The sequence below is a fragment of the Balaenoptera physalus genome (assembly GCF_965194825.1).
Source record: "Balaenoptera physalus genome assembly, chromosome: 18".
Lineage (NCBI taxonomy): Eukaryota > Metazoa > Chordata > Mammalia > Artiodactyla > Balaenopteridae > Balaenoptera > Balaenoptera physalus.
In genome coordinates this window covers 3,603,438-3,623,383 of record NC_138899.1, presented here as the reverse complement: position 1 = coordinate 3,623,383, position 19,946 = coordinate 3,603,438, and the positions used below count along the sequence as shown (strand labels likewise).

The 19,946-nt window shown below is 43.7% G+C and overlaps 1 protein-coding gene and 1 long non-coding RNA gene across 6 annotated transcripts in view; one reads left to right on the top strand and one right to left on the bottom strand.

Annotated features, from left to right (window-relative positions):
* Positions 1–19,946, top strand: part of MYO16 (myosin XVI) — a 546,696-nt gene that overhangs the window by 307,360 nt on the left and 219,390 nt on the right. The gene's annotated exons all lie outside the window — the stretch shown is intronic.
* On the bottom strand, positions 3,639–19,694 carry LOC309647725. Its single transcript, XR_014256265.1, has 2 exons — positions 9,570–19,694; positions 3,639–8,498 (listed from the first exon to the last, which is right to left on the bottom strand). It is a non-coding gene; the product is annotated as an uncharacterized lncRNA (long non-coding RNA).

Genomic DNA, 19,946 nt, shown 5'->3' with positions numbered 1-19,946 from the left:
CTTCAAATTGTGGCTGCACTTTAGCGGTCTTAAATTTTCTTCTTATTTTTCAGAGAAGAAATGGTGACTTCTTTTAGGAGAATAATTGGATATACTATTAGATTAGAACTATCTGTATAACGGGGTTATTACCGTTTACTGAGTGTTTAGGTGACGTTTTGTGTATGTGTATTAACTTATGTTTCCATTTTCCTAGTTTTCAGATCAGAATACAAAATTAGCGCACATATAAACTTTTATATTCCTTTGCTGTATTTTGGATATAACATTAGTTATGCATTCCTAATTTTCAGTAGTCTTTTGAAATAATGGGACATAATATTTGAGCAATTATGATTCATTAGTAACAGATGAGGTTACATAATGGCTTAAGATGAACAATACACGTAAACTGGGGGGCTGATTTTCTGCAATGGAGGAGGAAAGTGTTTGTTAAAACGAGGATGCCTTGGTCACAGGAGGGCCACGGAGGGGAGGGGTCTTAAGACCGTGAGCTGAGGGGTGTCTTTGCAATGTGTGCATTTCCGCCGACTGCCTGATCCGGTGTGTCTTCCCGCAAGGACTGGTCCAGATTTGGATGGGATGGGAACGAGCCAATAAGGAGAGTAAACCCCATTCAGAGGAGAAGTGGGTGAGAGAGAGGGAGCTGGGTGTGCGGGTCCAAACACAACAGTGAATTCCTGGCAAAGCAGGGAGGATCTGGACTCTGAAAGAGACATGGATGTACTTCAGATATCTGTTGGCACCTGATTTATTGTTTACTGGCTGTTTGTTATTGGATTCAAGAAGAATGGTGTAAGTGGTCATGATTTTATGAGAACTTTTGTGAGAGAAAATAAAGGATGCTTGGGGAGGAGGAGCATGGCCTGAGGACCAATCATGTTGTTTGAGAGTTGAAGGTGGGGAGCTGATTGGACAAGTAGGTGGAGATGTCAAGTGCAAGCTGAGAGACGGGGGATTTTCCAGGGGTGACGGGGTCTTAGTGGAGTGGAACCCCTAGACCTGTCGGAGAAGGGACAGAACAATATCTGTGGTCGCCATTGTCGGGGTTGGCGGGGGGTGAATGATGTGGGGCGTGGGACCGGGGGAGGGGAATGAATTGGCCGTATTCGAAGTCACTGTTACGTGATTAACAGCTCTCATTCAGTTTCTTTGAAAGTATTACATCCAGCAGTATAGATACACTTTATCATGTCAAACAGGAGACATGAAGTAAGAAAGCCTTATCAAAATTGTTTTGTAAGTAAGAGACTATTTGGAGATTTACTGTCCCCCCAAAACAACAGGAATTCCGAAGAAGAAAACACCGATATCAAAGCATGATTGCCCAGACGAAAGTGATTTAAAAATAGAAATTCTAAGCTACCAGAGCATTAGAAATGTTTTTTTATCAAATCCCTTCATTTCATGAAGGAGAAAATCAAACCCAGAACCATAAAGAGGTCTATACCGAAGTGAATATATTATACAACAGCAGTATTGAGAAACCCCATTACTTGGAATTCATTTTTTGTTTTTCTACATCGCACATCTCTAATGGGAGGAAAAGCCTCAGATTGGGGACCGTGGGGTAGGTGTTCAGGGCAGCCTGTGAGGAAGAAAAGTCTTGGAGTTTTGTGTTCCTGATCTTTCTTATTGCAAAAGCTCAAAGCTGATAGCAGACCACTGGCTTCGGTGTGTCCGCGCGTGTGGCCACGTGCATGTACATGCGTGTGCCCACGTGCATGTACATGCGTGTGCTTGGCATTGCAGACGCGGAGCCACTGAAGAACAAAAGGCAACAATCTAATCCAGCATTCAGAGAGACAATTCAACTTCTTGGTCTGTGACTTGGACCCCTCTTTTGAAGTGTGAGAGCGTGTAGGAGAAAACAAGCATTTCTTTATTGACCTCCATTCCAACATCCGTTTCTCTTTGCAAAAGAGGGTTTGGAATCACTTAGGCTATTTAGAAAGTCAAACGTCAGGGGTTGCTTTGTGAGAAGCTCCGACAGGAAAGAACTCAGAAAAATCATGAATAATTCAAGTCCCTTGAACAAAGAAGTTATTTTATTAAAATGAATTATAAATATCTAATGGGCACAAAACAACATTCCTCAATAAAAATGTACACCGCCACTCTGGATTCATAAACGATATCCATTGGAACATTTGTACAATGAGAACTCCACAGACAAAATATTCTTTCATAATAAGACAAGCTGTTTTGCAAGTTAGAATGCATTGTACATCCCAATATTTTTGTGATTTGTGTTATATGGCTCTTCTAACAGTTACAGTATTCGTGGGTTTTCTCACTTTTACAGTGCTGGTCAGGCTTGAGGAGCTCATATTTGTGTGATACTTGAATTTGGGTTGGGGTATCATCTTTGCTTAGTAATTACACATATTAGGTACCACAATTTTGGAAGTTGTTTGGCTGGTTTACAATCAGTAGTATAAAGTTGAACTTGTTAGCCTTCTAACCTTTCAAAATTGATGATTCTTCTGAGTTTCCTCCTTGAAATCAGTATTCATAGGTAAAGTAGATCACTATGCATATAAAAATATAAACATGAGCAATATATAAATAAATCTGTATAAACATAAACAATATATAAATAAATATATAATATTGCTTATATATAAACAATATTATTATCATCACACCTACTTATCTGATTTTATTTAAAAGATGTTGATATGTCTATTAAATAGAACAAATCAGCACCTGTATTACCATCTGAATATTCCTTTGCTTATTCAATACTTATTCCATAATATAACTTGTCTTGAAATTTTGATGAAGTATGTTGAGTCTTAAAGCAAACGTTACAAAATTTTGCAAGCCTGCCTCCTTCAAATACATCTTTTCTTTATTACTACCAATTCATTACCCACATGAAACATAAAGTAGGCATGGAACAGGAATTGTGAGCTGAAGGCATATCCAATGTTTATCACGTGTCCTTACATGATTAGAACTCCAGAGAGAAGAAAGTATTGTTGTAACTAATGCTACTGTAATTAAAGCTACAAAAGTGTTTTTTTTTTTTTAACTTTGACTCTGTTTTTGGAACTAAAAGTTTTCAAAGTCTCACATGAAAATTTATGGAGGTTTATTTCAGTGTTAAATGCACCTAAAAATACTTCCTTGTTTGTAAAATTGGAACAGTATCTAGAACAAGCAGATAGCACTCTTGCTTATGGAATAGAAATGATACAGATATAGACATCAGCTCCTACAGCTTAACTGAACGAAAACAATATTTATAACACTTTGCATAAAATCTTTCTGGACAGATTGTTTAAACAACGGCAACAAGAAAAATGTCTATAGGTCTTAACAAGAAAAATGTCTATAGGTCTCAACACTTTGAGCAGTGGCAGTGAGGGTGCATTGGTCAAGAATTCCCACTAGATGGCACACTCTCCACAAAGTTAGACGGAGCAAAAAAAAAAAAAAAAATCCATCATTAAAGGTTTCTTTTTTATTTATGGTTCTTCCTATGATTTACTTTTTCTTTTTCCTGGCTGTTTGTTTTTCAAGTTTTATTTCAAAAAATTTTAAGTAATACTAACATTACATCTGGGCAATAAATGTCATTTATGTTTCTGGGAATTGAGATTTAATGAAAGTTAGAAATAGTCATTAATTGCTTATCTTCAACCTACTTTAAACAGCTTTTATGGGTGTAGTCCCAGAACAGTTGGGCTCTGAAATACAAGGAAATTATTCCTAATCTCCCTTCATATTGATTAATGATGGAAATGATTGTGGTGCTACATAAGAACATTCTCAGCAAAGGTCAGATTTTGAATTATAAGCTGAGAGCAAGCGATGTTTGACTCAGTGCATGACCTGTTTCTAACCTTGTGTGTTAGTGAAAGGAAACTCTGACTCACTGAGTACTTGAACTTGTAAGTGCTGCCCGGGTACACCTGTCACAGTAGATGCTGCAGCAATGAACTCTCAACGAATGTTCAGTTTTTGCTAAGGATTTATTACGTGCATTGAACTTAAGTTGAGAAAGACTCATAATTTTTAAAAAGGTAAGGGTAAACTTAAGTATTCTTTGAGGATGATCTTGTGATATAATAAAAGATTTACTCAGTACACATTTTAGGCATACAAACTTGAAGGTGCTCCCAAGACAAAGATTTGAGACAGGAGGTGTTATATTTTTTTTCTTTTTTAAAAAAATTTTTATTGAAATATAGTTGATTTACAATATCATGTAGGTTTCAGGTATACAGCACAGCGATTTGGTTATACATGTATATATATTTTTTCACATTCTTTTCCCTTACAGGTTATTACATAATATTGATTATAGAAATCACAGATATTTTCATTTCATACTACGGTAGTTATAGATATCTCCAAGTATCATTTACGCTCTTGCTGCTTTAGATTTGCAGTAGTTATGAGACTTGTGGCTAGATCTTGTTTTTGTTTGTTTGTTTTTAATTTAACTTAATTTTTTTATACAGCGGGTTCTTATTATTTATCTATTTTATACATATTAGTGTATATATGTCAATCTATAATCTATTTCTAACTGATTCTATTATTAATTATTATATAAATGATAATCACAGTCGTAATATATGCAACTTATGGAGCACTTACCATAGGTCGGTCCCTCTCCTAGTTCTCCCTTGTCTCGGCGAATCCTCGCCAGTAATTAAGCAGAAGATGCAGGACCGCATTCTCATTGGATGGCCCAGGACATGAGGATGGAGGGGTCAACCAGGAGCCAAGTTTGACTCTTGGCCATAACCCTGTATTGTCTCTGCAACAACGTTGCCTATAAAATAACACCAGCTGCCTTTGCACCTTTGCATCAAGGAGATTGGAAAGAAAATGAGAGGGAAAGCACATGGTCAGTCTGTATGTGTGTTTTTATTTACAATCGGTTAAGCAAAACTAACTTAGGACATGCTAGACTCTGTTCCCTCTAACTACCATAAAAAGCAATTCTGGGTCATTTCTTTATCCAGTAACATAAGAAAAATTTTGAAGTGCATTCATTACGCTAGCTGAAGGTTACATTGAAAATATAAAGAGGGTTGGATCACCCCTGCCAATGAGCAGGTAAATTTCACGTGTGAAAAGCCAGCAGGAAGAAGTCAGGGCCCATGGCTTTCTAACTTCCTTCCATTCGTGAATTACGTCCACCCAGCAGCGGAGGGGGGAGACGAAGGAGCACGCAGTTGTCAGGCACTGCCCTCGGCCTCTAGCTTGTCCTCAGAACCCTACGGAAGAGGGGAGAAGAGCTGCGGTAACCTAAGTTGTGTTCATCATAAATAGGAAGCACAGATACGTGCTACTTAGCACGTAGCCTTCCTCAAGGCCACTTAGCTGGTAAATGCAGTCAGTGAAAGAGCCTGGTTCCAAACCCAGGTATATTTTTGGCTTCCAGTTTTCTGTTCATCAGAATTGCTTGATTCCTAGTGTCAGATGCCCAACTCTCACACGCTTAAGAACAAAAAGAAAAAGAAAAAAGGAGAAGGACTCAGAGGTTCACATAACTGGAGAAAAGAGAAGTTACGCTTGGGTGGGACAACTAGAGCCAGGAACTCAAGTGCTGCCTCTGTGTCTCTCTGTCTCTGTCTCTCTCTGTGTCTCAGTCTCTGTCTCTCCCTTTCTCTCTCTCTCTCTCTCTCTCTCTCTGTGTCTCTCTGTCTGTCTCTGTGTCTCAATCTCTGTCTCTGTCTCTCTGGCTCTGTGTCTGTCTCTCCCTCTCTCACACACACACGTCTGTTTTACTTGGCTTGTGTTTCTAACACGGGGGGGAATCCAACACAGGCAGCCCTAACCTTCCACATCTCAGGAACCCTGGACGGAAAGCAAAGCTGTCTTTCTCAAAGACGCCACCTTGGTGCCCAGCACAGGCCGGGCCTGTGTCTCGTTTGCACAGCTTCTCATCTGTGTGCTTCTTCAATCCCACCCCTTACACTCAGGGCAGATCAACATTTGATAAATTCCAATTTAACTATAAACTTCCTAGCTCCAAAGTCTTTAATAAATATTGCTTTTCTGTCATATCACGTGAAGTCTCCTGGCCTTGTTGCAAGGCAACAGAGCTGACCAGGCCTCAAGGAATTTAGGGGAAGGGGTTGTTAACATGTTCTTTGAGGTTCTCTCTGTAGCTGCTCAGCCTATAGGAGTGGAGGTGAGTATCAGTCAAGTGAAAACTTAGTTATTTGCTGATTGCAGAAAATAAACTTTAAAAAATCCAAAAATCTAATTTTTAGTATATATATATTTACATATGTATACAAATAAATACATACACATATATGAATAAAGAACATATGTTTTCCCCAGAGTTTAGGATGAGGGCAGTTGTGGCTTGTGTAGTGTAGCTTGCATAGGTCTCAAAACATGGCAGTAATTGTTTCTCACCTAAAGGAAGACTCATCCCACCTCAGGACCGCAAGGCAAGCACTCACTGAAAATGATCTTCACATCTGCTCCTGTGACCTTCCTCCCTCCTTCTCAGTCTCTCTTGGTCCCTCTCTGTCTCTCTCCCTTTAAAATTATTTCCTCTTAGAAATTACTGCATTGTATTCTAAGTTATGAGGAACTGTATCGAGATGCTAAACAGGCAAGGTGTAGAGAATAATCCACGTGTAAGTGGGGGCGTGGCTTTCGCAGGCTGCAGAAGCTTGTAGAGGAGACCACAGTCTCCCCGAGTGCTTGTCTGGTGACCCCACTGCCATCTTGGAGGGACTTGTTCCCAGTTCTGTGTGTGTGAATTTGTCTCCTTTCCGAACCCCGTGACTGTAGCAGGCAGCGCCCCGCGCTCGGCTGTGACGCTTCTCCAGTTCCGTCCGCCCGTAGCTGCCCGGCAGATGCAGTCGGTGGTGGTCCCCTCCTCCCCCAGCCCACCAGCCGGTCTCCCCGGCCCCTTGCACTTAGCAGCCCCACGTGGCTGTGCTCGCTGGGCCTTCCTCGGGGTCAGGAGTGGGGCGACCGTCTCCTTGCGACAGGCCTGCTGAGAGATTCAAGCTCAGAGCCCAGGTGACGGTCACTCAGCCTCCCAGCCCACGTCTGCTCCAGCCTTGTCCCCTTACTGACTCAGTGACCATTCCCCGGTTTTCTGAGACACGCCACAAAAATCGGCGCTGTCCACACACACACACTCCCCCATGATCTCCCCAGTTTCCTTTGCGGTTCACAGAAAGGACGGCCTTGACAGGGCGCAGTGGCAGATGAGATGCTGTCCGTCATCCTTTCCATACAACCACATCACTGAGTCGATAAACACTGGCCGCTGTTAGCAAAGAGGCACCTGTGCAGCCTGTGAAGTCAAGTCCCGCACCTGCTGACGTTTAGGGGGACTCGTCCTCTGTATGGGTGACTGTCTTTTGCACGTCATCAGTATTCTGTGACAAATATGTATAAACTGCTAAGAACAGTGCACTTAGCTGAAAGGACACAGTTTCAATTTATTTATTTTTGGCTGCGTTGGGTCTTCGTTGCTGCGCGCAGGCTTTCTCTAGTTGCGGCGAGCAGGGGATACTTTTCGTTGCAGTGCGCAGACTTCTCATTGCCGTGGCTTCTCTTGTTGCGGAGCACGGGCTCTAGGCCCACGGGCTTCAGTAGTTGTGGCATGTGGGCTCAGTAGTTGTGGCTCACGGGCTTAGTTGCTCCATGGCATGTGGGATCTTCCCAGACCAGGGATCGAACCCATGTCCCCTGCCTTGGCAGGCGGATTCTTAGCCACTGCGCCACCAGGGAAGTCCCAAGGACACAGTTTAAACCCGCCTCTTGCTGGCTGGGTAATTTGGGAAAATCGGGCAACCTCTCTCTGCTTCCCTTTGCTCCTCCGTGACACAGGGCTGACCTCGGAGCTCTGCTGTGAGTGAGGACTGCACAGGCTGCCTCGAGAAGGTCCTAGAAAGCGGCATACAAGGAACAGCAATATTGTTGATATTATCATAGGAGGTTCTTTCCCATCAGAGTCACGTGGGGACGGCTGAAGGGATAATTGTTTTGAAAAAGATGACAAGCTAGTGTCAGAACTTGAGTTCCTGTAGAAGCGCTGGGTCTGGGGAAGGCTTCTTCCAAGCCTGTGTCTCTGCCCCCATGCTGCTGGGCCCAGGGACCTTCCCCAGCTTCTGCTGTGTGAGTCGGGCTCTGACTCTGTGGTCACTGTGATGTATTACTTGTTTCAGTTATCGAAACGTAATTGGATCTTTTGATGAAGATCAGCACAGCCCTTTTGAAGAGGTGAGGGCAACTGAGAGCAGGTGTGGGAAGGAGGACGGGTTGGTGGGGGGGGGGGCACGGCCGCAGCAGGTGCTGATGGGCTGAGAAATCAGAGGGTCTCCCATCAGCCCTGCGGCCGGGCTTCTCCGACAGAGAGCACCTCGTTACTCTTACTGAGGTACCAGGGAAAGTGCAGCCCTGGGCAGGACCTGGACACTCCTGGAGGGCTTCCTGTTCACGTTTTCCCTGCGGCAGAAAATCAGTTCAGAGGCTTCAGATGCTTTGCCTTTCTGTACCAGCTAGAAGTTGAAAAACAAACCCAAAAAAAAAAATAGAGATTTTCTTTAAGTTCAAAACCCTGCACTTATTTAATCAGAGATGATGATGACCTCAATACGATTTCGGAATGCACGATTTGTTACCAATAATCTGTCTCCTCAAGTGGATTCTGTTAGTTCAAACCAGATGTGCGTTGTGCATATTTCAGGGTGGGTTCTGAGACTGATAACATGATGTGGATATTTATGTAGAATCCTACGGTAAAACGTGTGTGTTTATGTGTGTGCACACAGATCTAAGATTGCATTCCAGGCCGTGATAAGACGGAGCACTTTGAAGCTAAGGCTGTTTATTCTCGTAACTCCACAGGGGAATCTGAAAGCGTGTGGGAGGAATAATTAAAATCAAATAACCAACATTTGCTTGGGCTAAGAACTTGATGTTTATCATCTCACTTTATCCACAGCCCAGCCTGACACAGGGTTGAGTGAATCACCCAAAATCCCATCCTAGGAGTCTCTCTTAAACACCTCACATTTCTGCCTCTCAAACCCTGATTTCTTGATAACAGATGAAAGATTTTGCAGAAATATTTGAAAAGGAGCCACAGAAGATCACGGTACCCAGAGAAAGGCTCTCTGACACCTGAGGGGAGGCTGGGGCCCCCGAGGGCACAGATCACAGCTGCTCCTCCCATCTGGGTACCCGGTAGCCCGCTGGGAGGAAGCTAGCTGACCAAAGGATGCCGTTAAATGTGGTTCAGACCCGGGCGAATTCAGACACAGAGAAGAATGAAGAGATACAGGAACTGGTGATAAAGTGAAGACAGGGCAGCTAAGTGAGTGTCTAAGGGTGTCCAAGCCGGGCGGGATCACTGCACAGGAAGGGGGCTGCTGACTGCTGACGGGGCGACTGCTGAGGGCTGTGGGGTCTCATTCCCAGGGAGGATGGAGAGGGAAGGAGAAACGGGACCTCTGGCCCGTCTGGCCCCGCCCCGCCTGCCCCAGCCCACCCGTCCACCAGCACCACGCCCACTGTCCTTTCCCCCAAGACCCAGGCTTCTCGGGCCTCTGTCTGCAGCCTTTCCTCACCTTCTGCAGTCTCTGGGCCTGCTTTTTCGTGCAGATTCAGAATTCTCAGAATTCAAGCCAAGCAGTTTGGGGTCCTTTGTTTCTTGCTTGTTTGAAGGTTTCTGCCACCCTAGGACTTTGTGTTAACCTCATCGTTAATTAAAATCAGATTTTATGGTTACACGAATTACCCCGGAGCCAGACCTTCCCCACCCAGCAACTGTTTACTCTGATCTCAGAACCCGGGTGTGAAGCTGTTCGCCGTGTCTGTTCGGACCGTGGGCTCTCTCATCACTGAACTCTCTCAGCTACGTGCGGCTTCATCCCAGAACCTCAGAGGAAGCAAAGCCCTTCTCCCCTCCTCCACCACCAGTTTATGGCCTTGGTTGGCTTAAGAGGAATTAGCATATTAAAACATTCGCATGCTGGCGCTAATACATAAATCAGATTCTTATATGAAGATGTATTTGCCCCCCGGGGCACGTGGACATCTCATAGAAATCTCCAACTGGACGTGTCCCGTCTGAGCTCCTGATGAGCCCAGCCCCCCGCCCCCAAACCTGCGCCATCCTCCGCTGGCAATGCCGGCCTTCCAGCCGCCAAGACGAAGTTCCCTGGAGCCTCCTTGATGCCCTTCTGCTCGCAACCACAGGCGACCCATCAGCTGGTCCCACTTCCCACTCTCCACTGCCGCCACCCCAGGTGTCACCCACGTGTCTCCTCTGGATGACGGCACAGGTGTCCCTGGTCCCCGTCAGGGACCAGTCCTCAAGGCAATAGCCGGAAGGATTCTTTGAAGCCCTCCTCCGCCAGCCCTGCAGTTTCTCCTCATTCCCCTGAGGGTAGGGAGCCGAGGCTCTATGACCTGGTCCCTCGGCACTGACCTCCCCGGTCTCCCCCCCTGGCCACACCGTGGCCTCCATATCCTGCTTTGAGTACCTTCCCACCCAGCTTTGCTCTCACTGGCCCCTCTCCCCAGAATGCTCTTCCTCCAGACTCCACCTTGGCTCCCTCCTTACGTCTTCGAGGCTTTGCTCACATCTCCCCTTCCCAGCGAGCCTCCTCACAGGACAGCCCCCCGAACCTCGAGCCCTGCACCCCCAAGCCCTCTTCATGCTCTGCTCACTTCCCTCCGTAGAACTCAGCACCTTAACACACGCCAGGATTTACTCGTTCAGGGTACCCTCCGTGCCTCGTCTGCCCCCCGCGGGAAGTTACCCTCCATGACGGTGTGAATGATCGTCTGAGTCACGGACCAGTTGCAAGTGGCTGGAATTGCTCTTGGCACAGGATGGGCTCTGAGTAAATCCTCGTGAACTGTGGCACATATGAAAGTATCTGTTTAACTAAAGTCGCTGAGAATGTCTTATCCCCCAAATTGTTGCTGGCGCTCAAGATAAAGAAGGTTTTCAAAATGATGTCATGGCTTTCCTCATTTGGGCTATTATTTACCGTAACCTGGGGCTTTCCAGCGCTCATCCTGAGGGCGTTTATATTTTCAGACTTTGTATCTGTTCTGACACGGCTGTCTCTTTTGCAGCTTGAGCTCTTTGGGCTGCGTGAAACTTCCTTAGAGAACCTGGGAGGAAGCAAAGGGTTTCTGCTGTCTTCAGCGTCAGTTTAGGGCCATAGCGTCAAAACATGTGTTTAAATATACCCAGTAGTCTCTGCGTTTATAGAGAGAAAAGTTCATTTGGATGGGACGCTGGCTCGTCCGTCCGCCCCGCTGGACGCCCCTGCTAAGATGTGCGCGGTGTCCTGAGGGTTTGTAGCACGTAAGTTGAATCGAAGGAGCTGTGAGTGGGTGGGATTGACCCCCCATCGTGGCTCCTTCCCATCTCACCAGTGGCCCTGTTGTCTGTCCCTCCTTTCCCCGTGTTCCTGCTGCCGCCCTGGGCTTGGCTGTCATCCTTTCTCACCTGACATTCTTCAAGTCTCCCCAACGCCGACTGGCCCCGCTACCATCCCTGCCCCGCTCTCTTTCGGAAGCAGCAGTCAGATCCCGTCCTGCCCACACCCCTTAAGACCTCCTGGCGTTTTTCCCTGGAGGACAGAATGAACTGCAGTCTCTGGGCTTCACCCACGGAGCCTCCAGCCCGGCCTCTGCCTCCTCGTCCCCGGGAGACAGACATCTCCAGGAGCAGCTGAGGAGGCCTCGTGGCCGGGCTGAGGGGAGAGTGAGAAGCGGGGGCTGAGGACGGAGAGGTGGACACAGTGCCACTAGAAAGAGAAGCAGAGGTACCGGCTGAGTCTAAATGTCCATGGAGACGGGAGAGCAGCACAGAGCAAGCACCTAGAGACCAAGGGCCACAAGAAGAGAAACAGGACTGGTGTTTTCTAATGCGGTTTCTGGAGAGAAATAGGAGCAAGACCACAAGCGAAGGCTTCCAGGTGGGCTTATCCCAGACAGGCTCTTTCCGCACCTAAAGGACACACTCTTCGCACTGACAGATGCTCTGGACTGTATCCAGTTCATAATCAGGACACCTTTTGAATTGCTGGTGCCAAAAACATTTAGACGTGGGTGAGGGAGATTAAGAGATACAAGCTTCCAGCTGCAAAATAAATGAGTCACGGTACGAAATGTGCAACGTGGGGATTATAGTCAATAACTATGTAACATCTTTGTACGGTGACAGATCACAGCTAGCCTTCTCATGGTGATCAGTTTGAAATGTATAGAAATATCGAATCACTATGGTGTGTAACAGGAACTAACATAGTGTTGAAGGTCAGTTATACTTCAAAAACAAACAAGCAAACAAACTCAAAGAAAAAGAGATCAGATATATGTTTACAGAGGTGAGGGTTTAGGGGAAGGGGAATTAGATGAAGGTGGTCAAAAGGTACAACCTTCCACTTACAAGATGAATAAGAGCTAGGGGTCTAATGTACATCAGGATGAGTATAATTCACACTGCTGTTTTTATCTGTAAGGTTCAGAGAGTAAATCCTAAGAGCTCTCATCACAAGAAAACATTTTTTTCTATTTCTTTAATTTTTTAGTTGACGTGATGGAGATTCACCCCACTTATGGTGATATAATCACTTAAGATGTATGTAAATCAGATCGTTGTACTGTACACCTTAAATTTATACAGTGTTGTATGTCAATTATAGTTTTATTGAGAAAACTGGAAGAAAAAAATATACTAGAGAAATAATTTATTTCAGATTGTAGCTCTGTCCAGGTTACAGGCACTGTGTTGGAGGCTGAGAATACCGAGATGTAAGATAACCTGTGACTGGATTTCCAGGGCCCTCCTGTGAAAAAGACCCACAACCAGTTGTAGGTGGACTTTAGCCTGTGATATGACAAATGAGATTCAGCTGTGGACCTCAGCCAAGAAACGCATCTGGACAGCATGATGCCCTAGTGATTGGAGGAGCAGGCGTTCCCCAGACAGAGAAGGTCCCAGATGCAGAAATAACAGAACCCAAGGACACTTAGAGAAAGTGAGTGTCTTGCCCAAATACCAGTGATTTTCCTATGTGAGGGCGTAGCAAATGATGCATTATATTTGTACTCGAGCATCTCTTTCTCTTATGCCCTCCTCTGCACAACAGCGAGACTGATCTTCCTCAGTGAGTGATTTCCCGCATCCCTTGGGGAATGTCGAACCTGCCTGGCCTCGACCCTTCCTGGAGATTCTGGTGTCGTTGGCCTGGGGCGTGGCCTGGGCATTGAGACTCGCCCCGGGATTCGAATGTGCCCTAAGGAGATCCATAGTCTTGGGTGAATCAGGGCTCTGCAGGTGCCAGCCGTCCAGAGGTCCCTGATGACGCCTAAATAAAAGTCCAGCTTGTGAAATGGACTCACAGATAGGGCCTTCTGATCTGGAAATGTATTTATACTTTACAAGACTTTTGAAATTTCGAAAATTTTCCTTGGAGATGAGGTCAAACCGGGCAGGGAAAATATTCTGCTGTGTGGAATCAAATGAAACAAATGGACTTGATATTTCCCTGGTGCCAGGGCAGGAAAGGGTTGAGCACATCACGGAAATTCAAAGCTACCTGAGTTCTCACACACCCCACAAGGCGGCCTTTCCTGCCTTCTCAGCGATAAGGAAATCAACAAAACTCAGAGGGACCTGAACTCTGGTAAGTCCGAAGCCAGGATGACCTTCAGACCCAGAGTCCGACGGGACTCCACGCTGAGCTGTCTCTGACTGCCACCGTCCTTTCCACCAGGCACATCTTCAGTAAAGTGCCAGGCATTGCCCAGGAAGCCCCTCGGTGAGATTTCTAGAACTTTCTCTTGTGTTAGGAATCCCCCAGCCCATCTCTGCTCAGCCCAAGGTTGAAGGCGACACTGCCCGTGCTCGCCTTTTGAGTTTCCTCCTCTCCCCAGCCTTCCAGGGAGGATGCCCAGGAAAGAGGGATGGGAGAAGCTTGAACAAGAGAGGAAGCTAGGATGGATTCCTGAGGCCTTCAGGGAAAGAAGTGAGGAGAGCAGGGGACCAGGCTGGAGGCGAGGAAGGGTGGGATGAAGGGCAGGATGGCCCATCCAAGTGCCAAACATGTCCTCACACCTCGCGTCAGTAAATGCGTTAAGGTAGTTGTTGTTAACAGTTACGTGAGATTACACTGTATATCATCACGTTCTAGATAAACCTTATACAAAATGTTACATATAATTATATGTAATAATATGATTACGGATATACCTAATTTCTCATGCTTTATATTTGAGCAGCAGTGTGGCACTCATCTAGAAAATCATGTTGCGTGGATGTTGACATATAAGAAAAGAATGGCATGATACACGTAAAGAACTGAACATATGAACAATTGAAAGGGAGAATGGAGTATAGTTTGTTAGGTAAAAGGAGTGTATGTGGACAGCTTACATAGGTTATGTGAGGGACCACACAAATAACAGTTCTGTAAAATGAAAATTCATAGAGCCTGAAGCTGTACTTTTGAACTGAAATGGCCTAAAGTAAAATGACGAGCAGAGATATATCAGGTAAGCAAATGAAAGCTTATACCAAAGTCTGTGCTTTTCATGGAAACACTATATTTCAGGCATTTATAGTATACTTATTAAAAAATTGAGCACATCTTAGGCCATAGAGTAAAGTTTAATAAATTCCCAAATTCAAAAATTGTACAGGGTTTATTGTCTGTCTACAGTGTAATAAAATTAGAAACAAAGTACAGAAGTAAAAGCAAACAAACCAAAGGTCACTAGAAAACTAAATATTGATCATTGGTAATAGAAATAAAGGGTATAACCACGGAGGGAGTGACACTAAATAAATAAGAATCCTTTGACGTTGACTCTAAAAGAAATGAAAAATCCAATGAGGTGAGAACCGTAGAAGGAATCTAGCCGGTTTCCATCCCAGAAAGAAGCCACGCCCAGGAAGTTCCTAAGCGAGTTCTTCCAAACCTTCAGAGAACAAAAAATTGTTTAAACCATTGCAGAAATTAAAGACTGAAGAAAATTCTTTGTTCCTTTTTCAGAAGGCATATTATGCAGAAGAGAAGCCCAGAGTTCCAATGCTCACACGAAAAGATGCACATTCTCACAAGTAATCAAGGAAATGGAAACTGAAAGAATAATTAGGTACCATTTCACAATGAAAATATTTGCAACAGTAAGAAAAATCAGATAATACAAAGGGTGAGGCATTCTGACACGCTCCCAATGAGAGTTTAGGTTAGTACAGCCACTTCGAAGAACAGTGTTTGGTCAAGTTGGACACGTGTATAACATACAAAGGCAGGTGCGTGTTACTCCACAGGCCGCTCTTGGCAGTATCTGGACACATCTTTGGCTGTGACAGCCTGGGGAGGGGGTGCTCCTGGCACCTCGTGAGCAGAGGCAGAGCGAGCTGCAGAACGGCCCCGCCTTCCCCAGGATGGCCACACAGCGGGGAGTCATCAGACCCCAGAGCGCAGCAGCCCCGAGGTGGAGAAACTCTGCATAGGGAAGCCCACACGTGTGCATAGAAAACATGGACATGGGTCTTCACTGGCACACTTTTCAAAGATGCAGATACACAAGTAGAAAAGAAAAGAAGTGATGGTATCTGAGGAAATGAATAAATTAATCAGGCGGTGGTCATGGTAGAGTATTTTAAAATAATGTAAATAACTGAACCTAAACTGTGTGTAAGAATAGATCTTATAAATCTGAAGTTGAGTTAAAGCAATTTGCTGAATGATACATATAAATAATATTTATATAATTTTAAATACAATAATATTACATATTTTATAGATACATACATGTATAATTTAATTTTTTTAAAAAATAGACTGAAAAGATAGACACAAAATTGATCATACTTATTTCCTCTGATAAGGAAGGAAGGGTGAAGTGGACAGATGGGGATGTTAACTTTAGCTGTGAAATTTATTGGTAAAAAACAAAGATTTGAAGTAAATATGTCACAGTGTTGCTATTTTCACGTTGTTGAAGAATGATCCACTGGCTAGCTGTATGTTCCACTTTTAAAACTTTTATCACTGTCAAAATTTTAAAAAGAAATTTAAATCCAGAATATCTATGCTATCAACATATCAAAAGAACTACCGATTAAAGAAACAAATAGAAATTATCTGACTTGTAGATCTACAGGCATAAATAAAATATTAGCAAATAGAATCTAGCAATCCATTAAAAGCTACTCAATGATCAATATTAAGAAATTTAATTATTAGTACTATACATCACATCAATAAGTAAAAAGAGAAAAATCAATTGACCATTTCAGTAGGTGCCAAAAGACAAAAACATTCAACTCCTAAATCTTTTTTTAAATTAGAAATAAAAGGAGTCTTTCACAAGAAAAAAATTATTTATCTCAAGGCCTAGGTAGACATCATATTTAGTTGTGAAATAAATCCAGATTCTTTTTAGCATTGATACTAAAGTTGTAATCATTGTGATCAGAGAAGAAAATTAAGATGAATAAACATTATCAAGGATAAGACAAAAGTACCATTATAAGTAAAATGAAAGCTCACCTAGAAAAGCCAGTAAATCAATGGCAGAGTATTTTCTCTAATAATATATTTCAGTAATGTTTTGAGCAACAAAACAAACATATGCAAAAATAAAAAGATCGCATATGTACCAGCCATAACCACTTAGATAAAATAGACGAGCAGAAGTAGTCCTTTTAAAAGAATGCTGCTGAAGTATAAAATCTCTGTGAATAAGAATGACCTAATAGAGACATTCACTCATAAAACGCAGTCATGAGAACAGGGACTTCTGAATCATAAGGCTCCAACTGTGAACACACACACACACTTACACCCATGCACACTTAAATACACACCTCCTCTTTTACCTGAGCATCTCTGTTTTACCTGTTTTATATATTGGAATCCCTTAAGATTCGTATTCAAAGTTTTCATGATGGAAAAAACTTCTAAAACCATTGCTCTCAAGCTTTCTAGTCTGCCTAAGAATTCTTTATGCATATCTCCATCTGTTCCTGTCCACGCCAATCTCCTCCCAGTTCCCATCAAGTGTTCTGTCCTCCCGCAGCAAGAATCTGGTCAAACGTGTTCAGTGGATGAATGAGGGAATGAGTGAATGAATGAGTGGGTGAATGAGTGAATGAATGAGTGGGTGAATGAGTGGATGAATCAATGAATGAGTGAATGAATGAATGAATGAGTGGATGAATCAATGAATGAGTGGATGAATCAATGAATGAGTGGGTAAATGAGTGAATGAATGAATGAGTGGATGAATGAATGAATGAGTGGGTAAATGAGTGGATGAGTGAAACTCTTCCCTCTGCCTGGGTTCTCCTCCTCCACCTGGAAAACACTCTCATTCTAAAAATTCATCTCGAGTACCTCTGTCCTTTGGCGCTTTCCTGACTCCTTCCTTTGTCCTTCGTGGTCAGAGGTAGTCTCTCCATGTTCTGTGCTTATCTCTACTGTGGACCTCATCATGGTTACATATTGTGTGCTTACATCGCTGTCTTTCCCTAAGAAGCAAATGTTCTAAGACTTGAGACCATGACTTAATCAACTTAATGCCTCTAGATCCAGGCAACATCATTGGCACAGAATAGGTGTGCGATTAAATGGATGTATAAATAAACATTGTTATGAGTGTGTGTGTGCGCGTGTGTATAGAGTTCTAATTTTATAGCAGTGATTCTAGATGTAAATTTTGTTTCATTTTTTCTGCTTGAGACTTCGATTTGCAAATCATCAGAGGCATGTATTTCACGAAGTATGAAAAATTCTTGGCCATCATCTCTGTGAATGTTCCCTTTTCCCTCTGGAACTCCTGTTAGATGCATGCTGTTCCTTCTCATTTTCTCTCTCCTCCTCTAACTTCTTTCATAGTTTCTATCTCTGTATCTCTCTGTGCTTCATTCTGGGTAATTTCTGCAGCGCTTTCTCATAGTTTACTTGTCTGTTTGGAGCAGCTATTAATCTGATGTTCAATGCATACTTTGCATTTTAATTTCAGTGACTTTTTTCCCCATTTCTAAGAGTTCTACTTTGTTCTTTCAAATCAAATCTGATTTTTCTTAAATACGGTTTCTTGTTCTTTTCTCATATTATATTTTCAGTTCTTTAATTTGTTTTAAACATATTTGTTATACTGTCTGTAACCAGTCATGGTATTATCTGGAGCTCTCAGGCTTCTACTATTGCTGTTTATTACGTCTGATGACAGCTGCTCAGGGAACGTTATTTCTCCTGGTGTTTGTCCTTCGGGGTGTGACTTGCTGTCCCTTGGTGGCCAGGCTAGGAGAGTCCTGTGTGGCCTGTGGCCTGAGTCAAGGGTTACCCTCTAGAGAGTTTCTCTCGCTTTGGTCAAATGCTCAGGGAGTGTTACCCACCTGGGACCATTTTTATGCTAATTCTTTAGTTAAAATGTCCTAAGGACACACATGTAGTCTGAGTTTAAACCTCTAAAACCAAGAAAGGGCTGTCTGTGGTTATAACTTTTGCCTCGCAGAATCCACCCCAATGAGTTTCCCCAGTGAGCTGCCTGTCTGTGTCTGTGGGGCAGGGATCTTATGGTATCTCTTCCATAAGCCTTTTGATTGTCTGGCTTTACATACTTTCTAGGGCCAAAAACATGTTCTCCTTCCTGTGTGGACCTTAGCCCCTCGGTTAATAGAATAAACCAGAGTTCCTGTAAACCCTAAGGTTCAGGTCACGGTTGCCTCTGGGCAGCCCAGGGACTGCTCCTTACTCTCATGTGTGCAGTTGATCTGGTCCACACGGTCCCAGAAGTGCACTAAGCATGGTGTTCTTCCCTAGTGATATATTTCTGTTTTGGAGAAATGAAGGGACTCTTTTTCTTCACTATAAATCCAGAGTGAACAGTGGTTTTAGGTTATTTTAAGATATGCGAGCTATCTATATATGTAGAATAGATCATGTCGAGGTGTGTATATGTGTTTGTGTGATTGGAAGCATCTTTACATCCACCCAGGAAACGGATATTACTAAATTTGATTATAGCTAAATATTTTGACAAATCCTAAACACTTCTGTACTTACTTTGGGAATATTGTTAGAGCTAGCTAGTCCAGAGCTTTAGCTTTTAGACAGATTAATCTAACACTTTTATAGGAAATAAAGTACTCAGAACATCAATATCAACAGAAGGCATGATACATGGTGATGCCATGCTATTGTTGACAACCAGTTGGGTCATGTATAATATGACGTGTGTGTGTGTGGTGCCCAGGTATAGAACAGCTTGCCCTTGGGGTACTGCACTGTCTCGCCTGTTTAAGTATTTCATGGTAAACAGAACATCATGCAGTGAGGACATCTTATTTCTCAGTCATCTCTTACATCAAATGCATTAGCTTGGTAAAGTCACCCACGTGTTGTATCTGTAAACCGTCACCATGAATTTGCTGCTTGCTGATAACCTTTGCAAAATGCATTAGTAATAAAAAGAGACCCTGAACACTCAAAACAGCAGAGGACACACGTGATTGAAGTGTTAAAGTGACTGAGGTCTATCGGATATAAATCTGCTATCACATCGAGGTGTTCTTCACAGTGAATCATTTAAGAATGAAACAAAACTCAACTATTTTGATCTAGGCTGCACAGGAGACCCGTTTTTGCTTATTTTTCACAAGAAGGATTACTTGTTGTATGTTCTACTAAACTCAAGCCCCCTCCCGGTTGTCTGTGATGGGGACTGTCCTGGGTCCTCGGTAGAAGCCGTGGCTGGAGACGCTGGGGACACACACAGCTTGCCCGGAGGACTGGCCGCTGGTGCCTGATGCAGGAGTGGTTCTGGTGGAATCTGCAGGACTGAACCCAATTCAAGTAAGAAGCAGCCAGAATGGAGAGGTCCTCAGAGGTCAATGGCAGGAGACAGAACCTGAAGATGGACAGACAGTGAGCCCCTGCCCCCTCCCTCTTTGGAAAGCATCT